This window comes from Thunnus maccoyii, chromosome 18, assembly GCF_910596095.1.
Source record: "Thunnus maccoyii chromosome 18, fThuMac1.1, whole genome shotgun sequence".
NCBI lineage: Eukaryota > Metazoa > Chordata > Actinopteri > Scombriformes > Scombridae > Thunnus > Thunnus maccoyii.
In genome coordinates, this window is record NC_056550.1 from 1238437 (window position 1) to 1253610 (window position 15174).

A 15174-nucleotide genomic window follows, 5' to 3' on the forward strand; every position below is an offset into this window, starting at 1 on the left:
TCAGCCTCTCCAGTACAGGCTGCTCCTTATCCTATGCAGGCTCTCTCTGCTCCACAGCCATTTCTTCCTCCAGCTTTCTCTTCAGCCACACCCAACCATTTCCATCTCTTTCTTCTTTTCCTCCTCCCTACCTCCTCCCCACCCCCCCCCCCCCCCCCCACCCACAACCCATCCGCTAGCATTACCTGTACTACAGCGTCTGCACCTCCTTATCCAACAGCCTTACACACGGCCAGCCTCGGCCTTTTCCTGGCTCCCGCACCTCCTCCCAGCAGCTACACCCTGGCCACCGCCCAGCCACCAGGGAACTGCTCACCTCATTCGGCCCCTTGAAACAGCCACTTCCTGCCTGCTCCAAGGACCTCACAGTCGCGGAGTTCGGTTTCGGTTTCTCGTTGTATAGAGACATAATTTGTTCAGTCTTCCCTGACCGCAGGTCCGAGCTTGATAACTACTTATCACTAATTCTCGACCTGGCCTTGCATTTCGGTGGCAATGGATTCTATCCATATCACATCTTCCTCGCCTCCCAAGCCGCTGGCCGCCTCCAACAGTTCAACCAAGGCACGTACTGGGGAACACTGGACCATGAGCTCTACTGCCCCACCATCCATCACCCCCAAACCTGCCATAGATCACCCGTCCATCCTTGACCCTCTCCCCAAAGGCACAGACAGGAGAAGGAGACCTGTCCTCTACCAGGGAGGACGGATGATCTGTAACAACTTCACTGACCTCAGTTGCAACTCCTCCAGCTGCAGATTCCTCCACACTTGTTCATTCTGCGGAGGAGCCCACGCCAGAGCCACATGTCCACACAACCCGACAAAACAACAGCTGTGTAAGTATCTCAAGCCACCGCCTTACAGAACCATCCAGACACCCAGTTCGTCAACTTTCTCATTCAGGGCTTCACCTATGGTTTCCACCCAGGTCTGCAGGTCATGCCAGAGTCCACTCACATATGCAACAACTTGCAGTCAGCCCTGTCCGAACCCGCCACAGTGGATAGACTACTGCAGAAAGAAGTCGATGACGCCTACATGATCGGCCCTTCCTCCAGCCTCCCTTTCCTGTCTTTCAGAGTCAGCCCAATCGGAGTAGCAACCAGGAAGCACTCCGGGAAAAAGAGGCTCATCATCGACCCCTCGTCCCCCCACGGTTCCACTGTTCCAAGCATTAACAGCCTGATTCCCAGCCCGGACTTTTCCATGCAATCTGCCACCATAGACCACGCCATTTCCCTCGTCCGCCCTGCGGGCCAAAGAGCATCGTTGTCCAAGGCGGACATCACAAGCGCTTTCAAAGTCCTCCTCATCCACCCCGACTACTGGCACCTCTTCGGAGTCTCCTGGAAGGACACATACTATTTTGCCATGCATCTAACCTTTGGCTGCAAGAGCAGCCCAAAAATCTTTGACTCATTGTCCAAAGCCATCTGCTGGATCCTTTCCAACAACTATAAACTCCCGTACGTCATTCACTTACTCGATGACTTCCTCACGGTCATGCCACCATCTTCGCCCCCTGTCATACGGTCTCACTACAATGACTTCCGCATTCACCAATCTTGGCGTTCTTCTGTCTCCAGAGAAAACAGAAGGCCCGAGCACATCCCTGGAATTCCTCGGCATCACCCTCAACTCCATTACAATCCAAGCATCTCTGCCCACCGAGAAACTCCACCGCATTTCTATACTCATTCAAAACTTTCTTATGGCCAACACATGCACCAAACATCAATTACTCTCGCTGCTGGGCCATTTCAATTACGCCATCTGCATCATCCCTCAGGGCCGATCCTTCTTGTCACACCTTCTCTATATAGCCACCGCCATCCCATCCATCCACGACCACGTCACGCTAGACAGCGCGTGCAAGATGGAACTGAAAATGTGGCACCAGTTCCTCTCCTCTTGGAACGGCATCTCCTTCTTTTACGACAACCATGTCACAGACGCCAATGACATCCAGATATACACTGACACTGCCCCTTCAGACGGCTTTGGCGGTTACTACAGCGGCAGATGGTTCTTAGCCGAATGGCCACCTGACTTCTCTTCCCTAGCCCCTTCCTCCACCATTTTGGAAATGTACCTGATAATCATCGATGCCATTCTTTAGGGGCATGAATGGTCCAAAAAGACCATCGCCATCCACTCCGAAAACAGTGCCATCGTTGACATCCTCAATAAAGGCCGGTCTGTCTCCCCACATAGACAAAGCCCTGGAGTCCATGTTTTTACTAGCCTTTTTTGGCCTCCTACGCTGCTCAGAATTCACCGCTCCATCCTACTCCTTCGATCCATCACGACATGCCACATTGTCCAACATCTCTTTCCACACTTCAGACACACTCATGTACCACCTCAAACGCGGCAAGACCAACCAGTTGGGTCAACCTCAACCCATCTATCTTTTCCACCTAGATTCATACATAAGTCCTTACAAACAAACCCATGAGTACGTCAATACAAGACTAGCCAGCCGAGCTTCCCCTCAAGACCCTCTCTTCATCACAAAAACGGGAAAGGTAGCAACACGTTTTTGGTTCCATCACCACATGTGCTCAGTACTCGCCAGATCCGGCATACCCCCTGACCAGTTCTCAGGACACTCATTCCGAATTGGAGCCGCTTCCACTGCCTCGACACAAGGTTTTCCTGACAACATCATCAAAATTCTCAGCCGCTGGTCTTCTCCCGCCTATCATACTTACATTCATCATGACCTGGATAACATTAAGAAATCTCATTCTCACCTCTCTGCTTGAAGTCTCTCTGGGGGCTTTGTACGGACGCCAGACCATCGAGACAGCACCCCCACCCTGAGTCTCGACCCCCCTTGTTCCCACTTACTTCCCTGTTGTCGACGCCTCTCCTCCTTACATCTATCACTCTCCTATCATCCTCACACCCCCGACTCTCTCCCTTCCCCCATCTATCCTTCCCTCTCCCATCATCCTTCTAACTATCCTTCCTCCTTTTCACCCTGCTCTTCCACCACCCACCCAATAAACCATTAAATCCATATTCTAGAAGGAGTGGTCTTGAAGTGAAATGTTATTTGGTCTGGTATAGACTAGGGCTGCAACTAACAATTATTTTCATTATCGATTAATCTGTTAATCTACACAACTTCACAGCTGAGTAGCTTTGCAAGCTCCATTTATAATACCTAGAGCTTTCTAACTGGAAGGAAAGAAGTACTGAGTGCTGAACAGGGGGGTCTGTGTGTAGCAGGCAGAGTTTAATATGAATAAAAACATACAGAAAAGTGACTTTTGTTTATATATTATATTATTAAGGCTAATTAAAAACATTTATTGTGAAAATAGAATTGGACGATTTTTTAAGTCATCCAGTCTCAAACATTTGAGGTGGCACGTGCTTCAAGTTGAATGGGCACAACACGTCTGAGGTGTAAGAAAATAATGGTACACTCCATCTGGCAATCCTTAACAATGGCAAGTTCATGACTTACCAGCTGAGATCCTTGAGACTGTCTTATTGTCTATGGTTAATCTGCATCTGGATCGTCAAAATACACGTAGTGATAGACGTACATGGGAAACATGTGCCAGGCATTCTTCAATCAAGTAAACGTAAGACCCGCCTTCTTGAAGGTCAGCAACCAATCAAAATGTCAGATGATAACCCCAGCTCTTTCCCTAACATTTAGTTTCCATGTGCAGAAAAGAATCAAGCTTTTTGATATACTGCTAACAAACAGATAAACCTAAGCTACTCAGAGAGAAGGAAACTAATCAACAGTTGCATATTGCAAAATGCTAATTTTATGCTACAAATGAATCAAATTACTTTTTGTGTTCTGGGCAACTTATTATTCTAAATAAAAAATAAAAGAATTTGAAGTTCTGGTCACACAGAAAACTTACCGATGGATATGTTGTTTCAGAAATACAAAGTAACCTAAATAAAAGTAATGAATACGAGTGAAGAGATGATTGTAATAAATAAAAAATATATTTAATATATTTTCTGGAATGTTATGTGCAAGCCCATAATTTCTCTTTTCAAATGACTAAATGGATGTTGTCAGTTTGAAAGCAGAGTCACCTCACAGTTTTGTCCTGTTTATGTGTGACTGCTTGATTCCAGTGCTGACTGTGTTCCTGGAGGCACTGTGAGGCATCTGTTCACTAATTGATATGGAAATGTAATAAATTATTCTTGTTGAGTAAAGTCTTGTGTGTTCAGAGAAGTCTGTTGTAAACAAAAGTAAGTGCCATGCCAACTCATAAGTGTAGTTAGTAATAGTAGTCTAATATCAGCTACAGTGAAGTGCCTTCACACACTTCACACACCACTGATCACAGGCTCTGCTAAGAAGAGGATAAAAATATTGTATAATAGTGCTGGCCACTACAAGTCTCTGTGGTGATTCCTGCATATCAACTGTGTATCTCTAAATGATTTATGGTATGCTTACAGTATGACCTACACATTACATCCATACAAACTTTTTCTGTGTTTTAGGGAAAACATGATATTGGATTATATTTTTCTTGGTTTCTTGGTGTATCAGGTAGAATGTTCATATTCACCTGTCATAACCCAGCCCATAGGCCATGACAAAAACAGGAAAAGATACCAAATGCCATTAAGTACAAGTTATTTATTGCAGCCAAGTAAATAAACCACAAAGTAACTTCAGGTATGAAGTGTGTTAGTCAGTGGCATCAGTAATGTTCATGTGGATGTGTGTGGATGGTTAAGAGTAAGGTGTTGTGGAATCAAAGTAAAACAAAAGGCCAAATAAAACAAAAATATGCTGGTGGGGAAGATGGGAATAATATTAAATGTTATTTTCTTTGCCGATTTTGGTTGGAGAGTGTTTAGTTGAAATAAATTATTTTATATTATTTATAAGCATTAATCCATTGTTACAGTAAGTATTTAGATTGATCCTCTTGATAAAATCACAAAAGCAGCAGCAGATTGATGTTGCGCCAGAAACAGACATGCTGTATAGATCATCAGTTTGTCTTTCACACACAAAATCTCAAATTTAGCTGAATGAAACCTCAAAAAATGGTTCTTCTTCGCTTCATTCTGGAGTTGGAGCTTGATCAGATCACAACACTGTTGGTTTATTGATAGAAATAGAGCAGAGAAACTGAAGTCATGAACCCGTCCGTGTCCTCCAGCTTCCTCTCCCTCTTCCTCTGTGTCCTCCTGGCAGGAGCAGCTGCTCTCCCTGGTGGTACTCTCAGGGATTGTGTGAGTGAGACAGTGGGGAGGGCCCAAGCTGCCATGACCTTTGTGTTCCTGCAGGGGGTGGCAGCTGCAAATGTTACTGAGGGGCCTGCAGGTTGTCCAGAGATGCCACATCATCTTCAGCCAGGCAGTGAGTGACAGAGAGAGAGAGAGAGACTGTGTGAATGAAGGAGACTAAAGTTATTCTCTTTATATTCATGTGAAAATATTTAGAAACTCTAATATTCTGGATCAAGAGGTCCAATGAAACAGGCAAGCTCATAACCACAATAGAAGACAATCAATCAATCAACATTCATACCGTTGATAAGTCCAGTCAACTAGAGTCAACAAGAAAATAACAAAGTTCTCTCTTGGGGGTTTCTCCCAGAAAATGACTTAGCAGAGGAGATAAGTTCTTTAGCTTTAAACTAAAAATTGGATTCAAAATCTATCTGGTATACGTTTGTCCAGCAGGTGATTATCCTGGTATTTCAGTGTCAGTGATGCTTGTGGGCTGAGTTTTCTTTACACACCCCCACCTGATTGGGACTGATGGAGCTGTTTCTCTCCACTTTCCCCAAATTTCTTTTGTTTTTAGAAACTATTTAGTTTATAAGAGTGAGTTTATTCCAGTGTCTATTCGATGTTGAGTTGACCGAGGTGTTAGAGTATTGGGAGAGGACTGGGGGTGGTGTGCAAGCTGTTGAGAATCCGCATAGTTTGATGGAAGAGGCTGTTGCAGAGTCTGGTAGAGGAGGCCCTGGTTCCTCCTGCTGGATGGTAAGAGGATGAGGCTGTGGCAGGGGTGGGTGGGGTTCTTCACTGTGCTGAGGGCCTTGTGGATGCATTGTGCTTCATAGGTGTGTTGTATGGAGGGGAGAGTACTGGATTAGAGAATGAAGCTGCAAAAAGCTGTGGAAGAAGTCCTGTCCAGTATTATGTACTGATCTCTCTCTCTTTCAATTCAATTCAATTCAATTCAATTCAATTCAATTCCATAAGCTTTATTGGCATGAATGTCAGATGAACAATATTGCCAAAGCATCAAGGATAATGCAATTCATTCAATAAAATAAAATCAATGAATAAATAAAAAGAGTAAGAAAATGGCAGAAAACATGAAATGTGTTTTGTGCGTGTGTGTTTGTGGTGTATACAATAATATGACATTTAAAACAGTAAATAATGAAACAGTTAAAAAATAACCATATGTACAATAAATAGACTGTCAGGATAATTCTTTGTCACATTCAGTGATGTTTTAATTATGAGTCCCTCAGTTTGTGACATGCAGTCACATATTGTGCAACTAAGTCTGCTGCATGTCCCTCTCCTAATACAGTCTGTTGCTTTTTACTGTCATCTAGCTTTGTAAAGTTTGGAATTAACATATCAAATTTCTTAAAGTGATAATCTGATATTATTATATTTGTCACATTTTAAGAGGAAGTGCATCTCTGTCTCAACCTCACCTGTCGTGCAGTGACCACAGACTCTTCAATGTCGGCAGCCATGACTTCTTGTGTTGTCCTGTTTCTATGGCTGGCTGTGGTCACTCAGTCTGTATTTGGTCAGTATCTGTCTCTGCTTTGTATCTCTGACAGTAAGAGATACTCTGCCAATTTATATTCATAGGGGGTCAGATAGCAATTGTTGTGTGTTCACAACTGGATGACCTGCTGCGGATGCTCCATGGAACACATGGTAGGAAACACACACACACACACACACACACACACACACACACACACACACACACACACACACTTACACACACAGAGAGAACAGAACACCCTCAACACTGATTCTGTCTGTCTCTAACCAGGGGCAGTTTGTCGTTGAGGTCCTGTTGCCCCGAAACATTTGCATTGTTGCCACAGGAAGTGAAAGATGGACATTTGATACAAATTCACCCTTTCTCATCAACATCGGAATAAACCAGCAGCAGAGTCTGGCTGAGAAGTACACGTAAAACAAGAGATCTGCAGAAAACAATTCTCACTTCTAAAACATCATTTCACTTTAAGAACATACATATATTAAATATATGACATTCCACAGGCTTATGGGGTTGGGACCAAATTGTGGTCTGTTTACAGACAACACAAAACCTAGCCACTCACTGGTCTATGGGGACAGTTGTATTTATGAGGTCTGTTTACACAGAACACACAAACCTAGCCACTTTCTGGTCTAAGGAGTGTTGAGTCAGTGTTGTTACTGAATGACAAGCCTTTAAATTTGGCACACTAATTTAGGTGAAAAATTCAGTATAAAAGAGATGGTTAATAATAGACAGTGTCTATTTACTGCATTGCTAGGAAAGTAAAAGTATATAAACAATATCGTGTACAATTTGATCCCTTTACTGAAGATATACATGAATGGAAATGCTTGAGTTTTTGCTCAGTCCAATCCAGATGGCCTACAGGGATGAGCTTCAGTGCCTGTCAGAGTTGTGTGCTGTTAACAACTTGATCCTTAACACCAAAAATACATTTCTTTGTGTAATACAGGAAGACTAAAGGCATCGGCACACCTCTATTCAAATAAACAGGGCTGAGGTGGAGCATGTCTCCAGCTTTAAATTCCTTGATGTCCACATCTCTGAGCATAAAACATCCATGAATCCAATTGTTCCATAATATCTTGCAGAATGTATTTACAGCTGTAGCTATCTCACATTTCCGGTGTACTTCTTGCAGTTTTCTACTTCAAGCAACATTCTAGTACACACTATCACCTGTATATAAGTGAATCAGGGCTACTATAATGGTATAGTGCAAGTTGACTGAATGTGAACACAACTATCACTTGTAGAGAAATACAAAACATTTTCAATGTAAAACCATTAGGCAATAACTAAATATCACAGTAATATTTTTCCTTTAAACTGCATATATTACAATATTAACATTCTCCACAAACAAGTACAGCTCTGTAGCATCTAACTGTTTTGTTATATAAAGCACTTAACAATATACCAATGTTCCTTAAGCTATTATATATGTGGGAGCCCAAATAACACTGTGCAATGTAAATAAACCTTAAACCCAGCGAACAGCCTGCAAGACTAACCCGTCTTTAAGTTGTGACATAAGTCGGGACATATCAACCGTTTCCGGGTCCAAGCTGGTCCCAGGCTCCCATTTTTTCAACAGCGTGCCTTGTTGTTTGAATGGATGAGTCAACAAAAAAAAACTAATTTATGCTAAGTTCTTCAATACGTTAACGTTAGTTCACTAATATAACATTACAGCTCTGGTAACTTTGCTATTGCCGCTAATGTTACCCTTTTCATAGTCTGTGTTTATTCTACTAGCAACTTGTTAATGAACAATGCTAACTAGCTTAATAATAGGTTAATGTACCAACATTTTTGTCTGTATTAGGGATGTGCAGAGAGCCCAGTATTTGTATGTGTTTTCAATCTTATAATCATTCATACAGTTTAAAAGGAGAAAATTACTCCCTGCTGTTTTGTGCCACTGTGTGCATCACATTGAACAAGGAAAACAGAAGAAAAACTAGAGAGTGGTCTGAAGACATTAGAAAAGAGATTAGCCAAGCATGGTCAACGTAAAGGTTACAAGACCATCTCCAAAGGGCTTGATGTTCCTGTGACCACTGTTGCCAATATTATCAAGAAGTTTAAGGTCCATGGAACTGTAGCCAATATCTCTGGACATGGCTGCAAGAGAAAAATTGGCCTGAGATTGAACAGAAAGATTGCTCGAATGGCCAAGAAAGAACCGCGTAAAACTTCAGATCCAAGCTGATGTTGAATAAAAATGGGCTCCATGATAGAAGACCCAGGAAGACCCCAATTCTAAGAGAGAGACACAGTCCGTCTGGGAGAATGTGCTTCGGACAGATGAAACAAAAATTAGAGCCTTTTGGTAAATCACACTAACCCTATGTTTACAGAAGAAAAAATGAAGTTAGAGTGGCCACACTGCACGACACGCACGTCTCACGCGAGGCTGCTGCATCGCTTCATCTAGAGATTCGAGATCTCGCTTATTTTCTCTGCATGACGCACACGGTTCTCAGCAGAAATAGACAGGGAGAACAAGAAAGATAGGGCTGCCAGTGGCAGAAGCACCGCAGCAGACACGCTTCCAGTGTGGACGCTGCAAGCGTGAGAGACGCAGCAGTTCAGCGTCGCACACGCGCTGCTCACGCATCCAGTGTGTCCCAGGCATCAGTCACAGGTGATGGGTCTTCCAGCGGGATAATGACCCGAAACATACATCAAAAAGCACCCAAGAGTGAATGAGAAGAAAACACTGGAGCATTCTGAAGTGTCCTGCTATGAGTCCTGATCTGAATCCCATTGAACATCTGTGGAAAGAGCTGAAACTTACAGTTAGGAGACGGCGGCCATCAAACCTGAGAGAACTGGAGCAGTTTGCTCAAGAAGAGTTGGCCGAACTACAAGTGGAGAAGTATAGAAACTTTATTTAAAGTTATAGAAAGCGCTTGACTGCAAAGGCTGTGCTACAAAATATTAAGTTAAGGGTATGAATATTTTTGGCCATTGTCATTTGTTTTATTGTATTAAATAATACGTTAAGTTGTAAATCAAAAGCAAAGTTTCAGTTTTATTCAATGTGAAATAAAGAATGATAGATACCATATACTTCTGTCAGTTTCCACTTAATACAGGGAATTTTTTTTTAAAAGGTGGAAGGGTACCAATATTTTCAGCCACCTCTGTATGTGTTTGTGTATTTGTGTTACAGTATATGTACAGTACAGTCTTTGTATAAAGCATATTTACTGTATACTGTAAAATGCAAGTAGGAGAAATACTGTAATATGAAGCATTACAATAAGTATACAGTATTACAGTACAGTGCACATTGTTGGATTACATACCTGTTCTGTCTACGAAACATTTGAATGATTGAGGACACAGTTGTTCTCCCAACATATGGCTGCATCCTTCAACTAGCCTCGGACATTGTAAGGCCATTGTAAGGCCATGATTCCTTCAGTTCTTACCGGCTGTTGACACTGTCTATTTCTTTTCTGTTCTTCCACTGTCAGAAATTGTAACACTGTGTTGTTCTTTGTCTATATATACTTGCCAAGTGAAGGTTTGTGAGATGCACCTCTGACCTATTTTAGAGAACTGGCTGATCATTGGTTGATCTAACACTTCACACATTCCCTTTCATTAGTGAAAGTCAAGATTCACCTGAGAGCAATTCATCATTTCAGGACACATTTACAAAAAAGTCTAATAGAAATGTATAGAAAATATGCTTCATAGATTATGACAAGTGGTTCAACCATTTTGCATGTAATGACTTATTGTCTCGGTTAAGGCCATGCCTCTAATTTTGCTTATGTTTCTTTGTGTTCCCCCTCCCTTGTGTTCCACTATTTATCTTTGTGTGGCGTAGGCATGGCACTCCTTCTTGGACTCTCCTGGTTCCTGGCTGATTGCTTACACCTGTCTTCCATCAAGCTCATCATACTGCAGCAGATCTACTCCGGCTTGTCACCCACTCTTTGCCAGATTGTTTTTCTGCCTCAGTGGTAGCTTATACTTCAGGCCTCTCACTTGTTTTATAGTGATATTTCCAAGTTTTGAATGATCTCTAATGATGCTGTTTCTTTCTCCAGTGCCTCTGGACCAAAACTCGCTTGCCTGCCTGCCTGCTTGCCCGCTCTCCCACTCTCCAACCCACTACCAACTGCTCCCCTTTGCCAGCCCTCACCATACTCCCTCTCTTATATCTGCCCTCCAGTCCTCTGCCTCAGCCTGCTTTATCCCTGGTCCATCCACCTCCATCCCCTGCGTCCCTGGCAATAAATCCTTTTTTCATTCATCTCAATCTGTGTTGCACTTGGGTCCACATTACAAATCATAACACTTATGCAATGAACTAATGCCTAGATGTTTTGGGGGTAAGACTATTCAACAGAGAACCAGTATAATACATTTTGATCAACATGACATAAGCAATTGATAATGTAGCAAACAGCAGACAATTGTAAATAATCATTTGCATGAATGTGCCAAAGCATTTACAATTTGTTCAAAAGAATGATAAATTCCTTTTATGATGTGCACATGTGACTAGATGATGTGGATGCTGAACAAGTAGTTTTGAGAATTTCACTTCTGATCTGAGAAATGTGCACAAGACGACTGAGAGAAACTGTTATAAAAAAAAAAAAAGTATCGATAGTTTGCACCAGTATATCGATAACATATCGCAAGTGGAAATATTGCGTTGTGTTGCAGTATCATTTTTTTGTCTCACCCCTTATACAGACAGGCATTAGAAATATTTTTTTCCAAAGCAAGGAAGATTAAATCTTCCAGCAGGGAATGCCAATTGTGCAAATAGGCACATGACAAAAGGCCAAGGACAACAACTCTGGACCAAAAGCAGAGTTAACGTGGTTTGATCTCTTGACTATATTTTGAAAATGTGGGATGTACTTTATTATGTAAATATTTATTTTTAAATAGTCATTTATTTTGACATGTTCATCAAAAAGCAGAGTCAAAGTATGTTTTGTTCTTTTTTGAAAATGGAAAATGTATTTTAATATGTAATTATATATTTTTTAATAATTATTTATGTTGACACATAGATAGTTATTTTGAGTAATTATTTGTTTGCAGTAAAGTTATTCGTAAACCTTTGTTTGACTAGTTTATTAATAAACCCGCCTGTCACATGCTGCCCTGCCACACACTGTGCCACATACGTAAATTTTCAACCTGTGGGAAACACTGCTTCTGGTGTTCAAGGTTTCCCCGTGTTGTCCATTGGACCTGTTTTGCCTTTAAGACTACCTTTGGACATCATTCTGCCTCCTCCTGCTCTCTTTTACTAACAGCCCTCTCTTCTGGCCAAGTGTTGCTCTGTGTCATATGGGTCTACTTGTGCCTAGCCCAAAGCCACCTCTTTCATGCTACACTTGGCCCGCAATATCTCCATGCCTGAGAACAGATTTTGCCTGCTGCACCGCCTTAGATAGGTTCCATTTTCTGCCACTGGGTACTGCTGCCCCTACGGTGGCATCCTGAGTTTTTGCCAGGGTCATGTCCAGCCTTACCTACAACCCGTTCCTATACAAGCCGATATTGCTGAAGCATTGTGGGACTCAAAGCCATTTCTTGATGTATGTACTGACTGTTCTCTCTACCTTCTCAACTTTGGTAATGGGAACCTCATAAACCGTTAGAGGCCACATCAGATGTGGGAGCAATCCAAACTTCAGGCACCTAAGTTTCAACTTACCTGAAAATAGGGTCTTGTCTATGTTAGCAAGGCCTTTGATGGTTTCTTCCCTCAGTTGCTTACTCTGGTCTGAGACCTTAAGGCTTGCATTGTACCACCGCCCTAGCTCTTGACTGGCATCTGTGATACTGTTGGTATGGGTGTTCCATCAATGTGGAATCACTGGTCTTTGAGCTTCCCTTTGATAATGGAGATGGCCCTGGACTTGCTGGGCTTAAACTTCATCCATGCCCATGGTATGTTGGAGTTAAGTTTTCCCAGGAGTCGTTTTGTACATGCAATGGTTGTGGTCAGAGTGGTCAAGTCATCCATACAGGCACGGATGGGATATAGTTGTAGTCTGCAGGCGTCCTCCTCCTACCACCCATTTGGATCTTCTAACGATCAGTTCCATGGCCATGGTAAAGGCTAGTGGGGAGATAGTGCATCCTGCCATTATTCCTATTTCCTGGGATTGCCAAGATGTGGTGTACTCTGATGTGAGGCAAAACTACAGATCATGAAAATAGTTTCTGGCCAGTTTTGTGATGGTCACTGGATCACAGAAGAACTCAAAGGCTGTCCAGAGGATAGTATTTGGGATATATCCAAAAGCATCGGCCGGATCAAGGAGTGCAACATGAAAATCTTTTCCTTCCTTTTTTGCAGCCTGAATTTGATGCAACATCATGGTTGAATGTTCTAAGCATCCTGAGAAACCTGATATACCAGCTTTCTGTACCAAGGTGTGAGTCAAGTTGTTGTCTTTCAGATAGGTTGCCATCCTTGCAACTATGCTATCTAAAGAAAATTTCAACATTCATAAGGTTTATTTGCCAGAATTGATTGATATTAGAGGCATTCCACGCACCCACCTTAAGACCCGTGGTGATCGAGCTTTTAAGACCGTGGCACCTAGGCTTTGGAATGCCCTGCCTGCACCCTTAAGGTCTGCTGATTCTCCTTATTCATTTAAAAAACAGCTTAAAACACACCTATTTAAACAGGCATTTGAGTATTTCCTGTAAGTAGTAGGGATGTGCAGAGGGCCTATATTTGTATTTGTATCTGTATTTGTTGAGGCAGCAAAATTATTTGTATTTGTATTTGTATTCGAATAAAAGTGGAAAGAGGTTTAAAAATCCTGTTTTTGTTTTTATTACGCTTTTAATTTTAGAAAATTAAAGTGTTACAATAAGTGGTCATGAAGTATTCCTTTGGTAGCACGTCATTTGTATTAGTAGTTCAGCTTTATCTCTGGGGAACAGCCCAACTCCAGGAGTGATGTCCAAATTAGGAAGTGTAAGTCATATAGCAGGTGGATGTGACTCCCCTCGTTGAGACCTGCTGATAGACGTAACAGTGGAGCAGAGGAGAGAGACTGAGATAGTGATGTAACTGACCTGTGCGCTGGTATTTAACATGTTTTTTTTTCTTCCCAAAAACAAGTACATTTTTAAAATATTTGTATTCGTAAAAAACCCACTATTTGTGCTTTGCCGAATAAGGTATTTGTTTTTGGGCACACCCCTAGTAAGTAGTTGACATTTTATATGTTTTATTGTGTATTATCTGTGCACACTTTTTATATTTTTTTACTGTGTATTTTTATTACAGATTGTTTATTTCTCTGTATTTCTTTGTGGCATCATGCTCATGTAAAGCACTTTGTGACGATTGTCTGCGAAAAGCGCCATATAAAAAAGAAAAAAAAGAAAGATTCCTCTCTTTTGAAATTAATACTCCCCCTGCTCTTTGCCATGCTTTTGGGATGTTTTTCTTCTTCCACACCACCTTCATTAGCCTCCAGAGAAACCTCAGGACATCTGGGGTGTTCTTATATAACTGGTATAGAACTCCATTTGGTCCTGGAGCTGCCGCTGTCCTGACCATTGACCATTGCATTCATCCTGGGCCGGTTTGATGGTGTTATTTGAAAGAATATTTTCTGTCTTGCAATTAGAAGGGCTTGATTGTCCAACATAATTGACAATAAATACAAGAAAGTCCTGCTGTGCTGCAAATTTCCACAAGATGGACCAAAATACATTTCATGAACATTAAATCATGTACAACGGAGTCAAATTAAGTTATACAGTGTTACAAGTGGTCGGTTAATTAATCAAACACAATTGTAGCACATTTTCTATATTTATCAATGTCAATGGCATCACTTCCTCCGTCACTGTGATTAGAGAAAGAGAAGTAATAGCCTATAAAACTATTACATGCTTATTATCGCTCAAATGAATAGACCTAGGCCAGATGTGATCTCGCCCTTCACACTTCACGCGTGAAGTTTGCATTTGTAATGTATTTGTTATGTTGTTCTTATTTTGTTGTTTCCTGTGACTACAGACGTTTATTTTGAAAAAACACTGTATGCATGTAATGAGCAGAAACTGACAGTAAAAAAGGATTAAACAGAGCATAAACGGTAACAGAGTGGGGGGAGAGAAAAAAGTGAGGATGAACAGGGAGAGTAAGCTATAACGGTAGCTTAGTTCCATATGAGAGTGGCAACAAGGTCTTATGTTGGTCTATGAACTTCAAGGAAACAGAATAAACGGTGTTAGACCATCAGTCCAGGCTTACATTTTTCGAAAATGAAGGGGCTCACTTTGTGCATGTAGTTTGATGACTATGGATGAGTTGAGAATTCAGCACACACTAGATCATTCCACATTATGCACAGTGATATTATG

At 41.8% G+C, this 15174-nt stretch overlaps 1 long non-coding RNA gene and 1 pseudogene across 1 annotated transcript; one reads left to right on the forward strand and one right to left on the reverse strand.

The window, feature by feature from the left end:
• Positions 1–495: 495 nt before the first annotated feature.
• On the forward strand, positions 496–2124 carry LOC121883849 (annotated as a pseudogene).
• A 2499-nt stretch (positions 2125–4623) lies between these two features.
• Positions 4624–10640, reverse strand: LOC121884324. The gene is made up of 2 exons (XR_006092325.1): positions 10104–10640; positions 4624–5357 (listed from the first exon to the last, which is right to left on the reverse strand). It is a non-coding gene; the product is annotated as an uncharacterized LOC121884324 (long non-coding RNA).
• Between the last annotated feature and the right edge of the window lie 4534 nt (positions 10641–15174).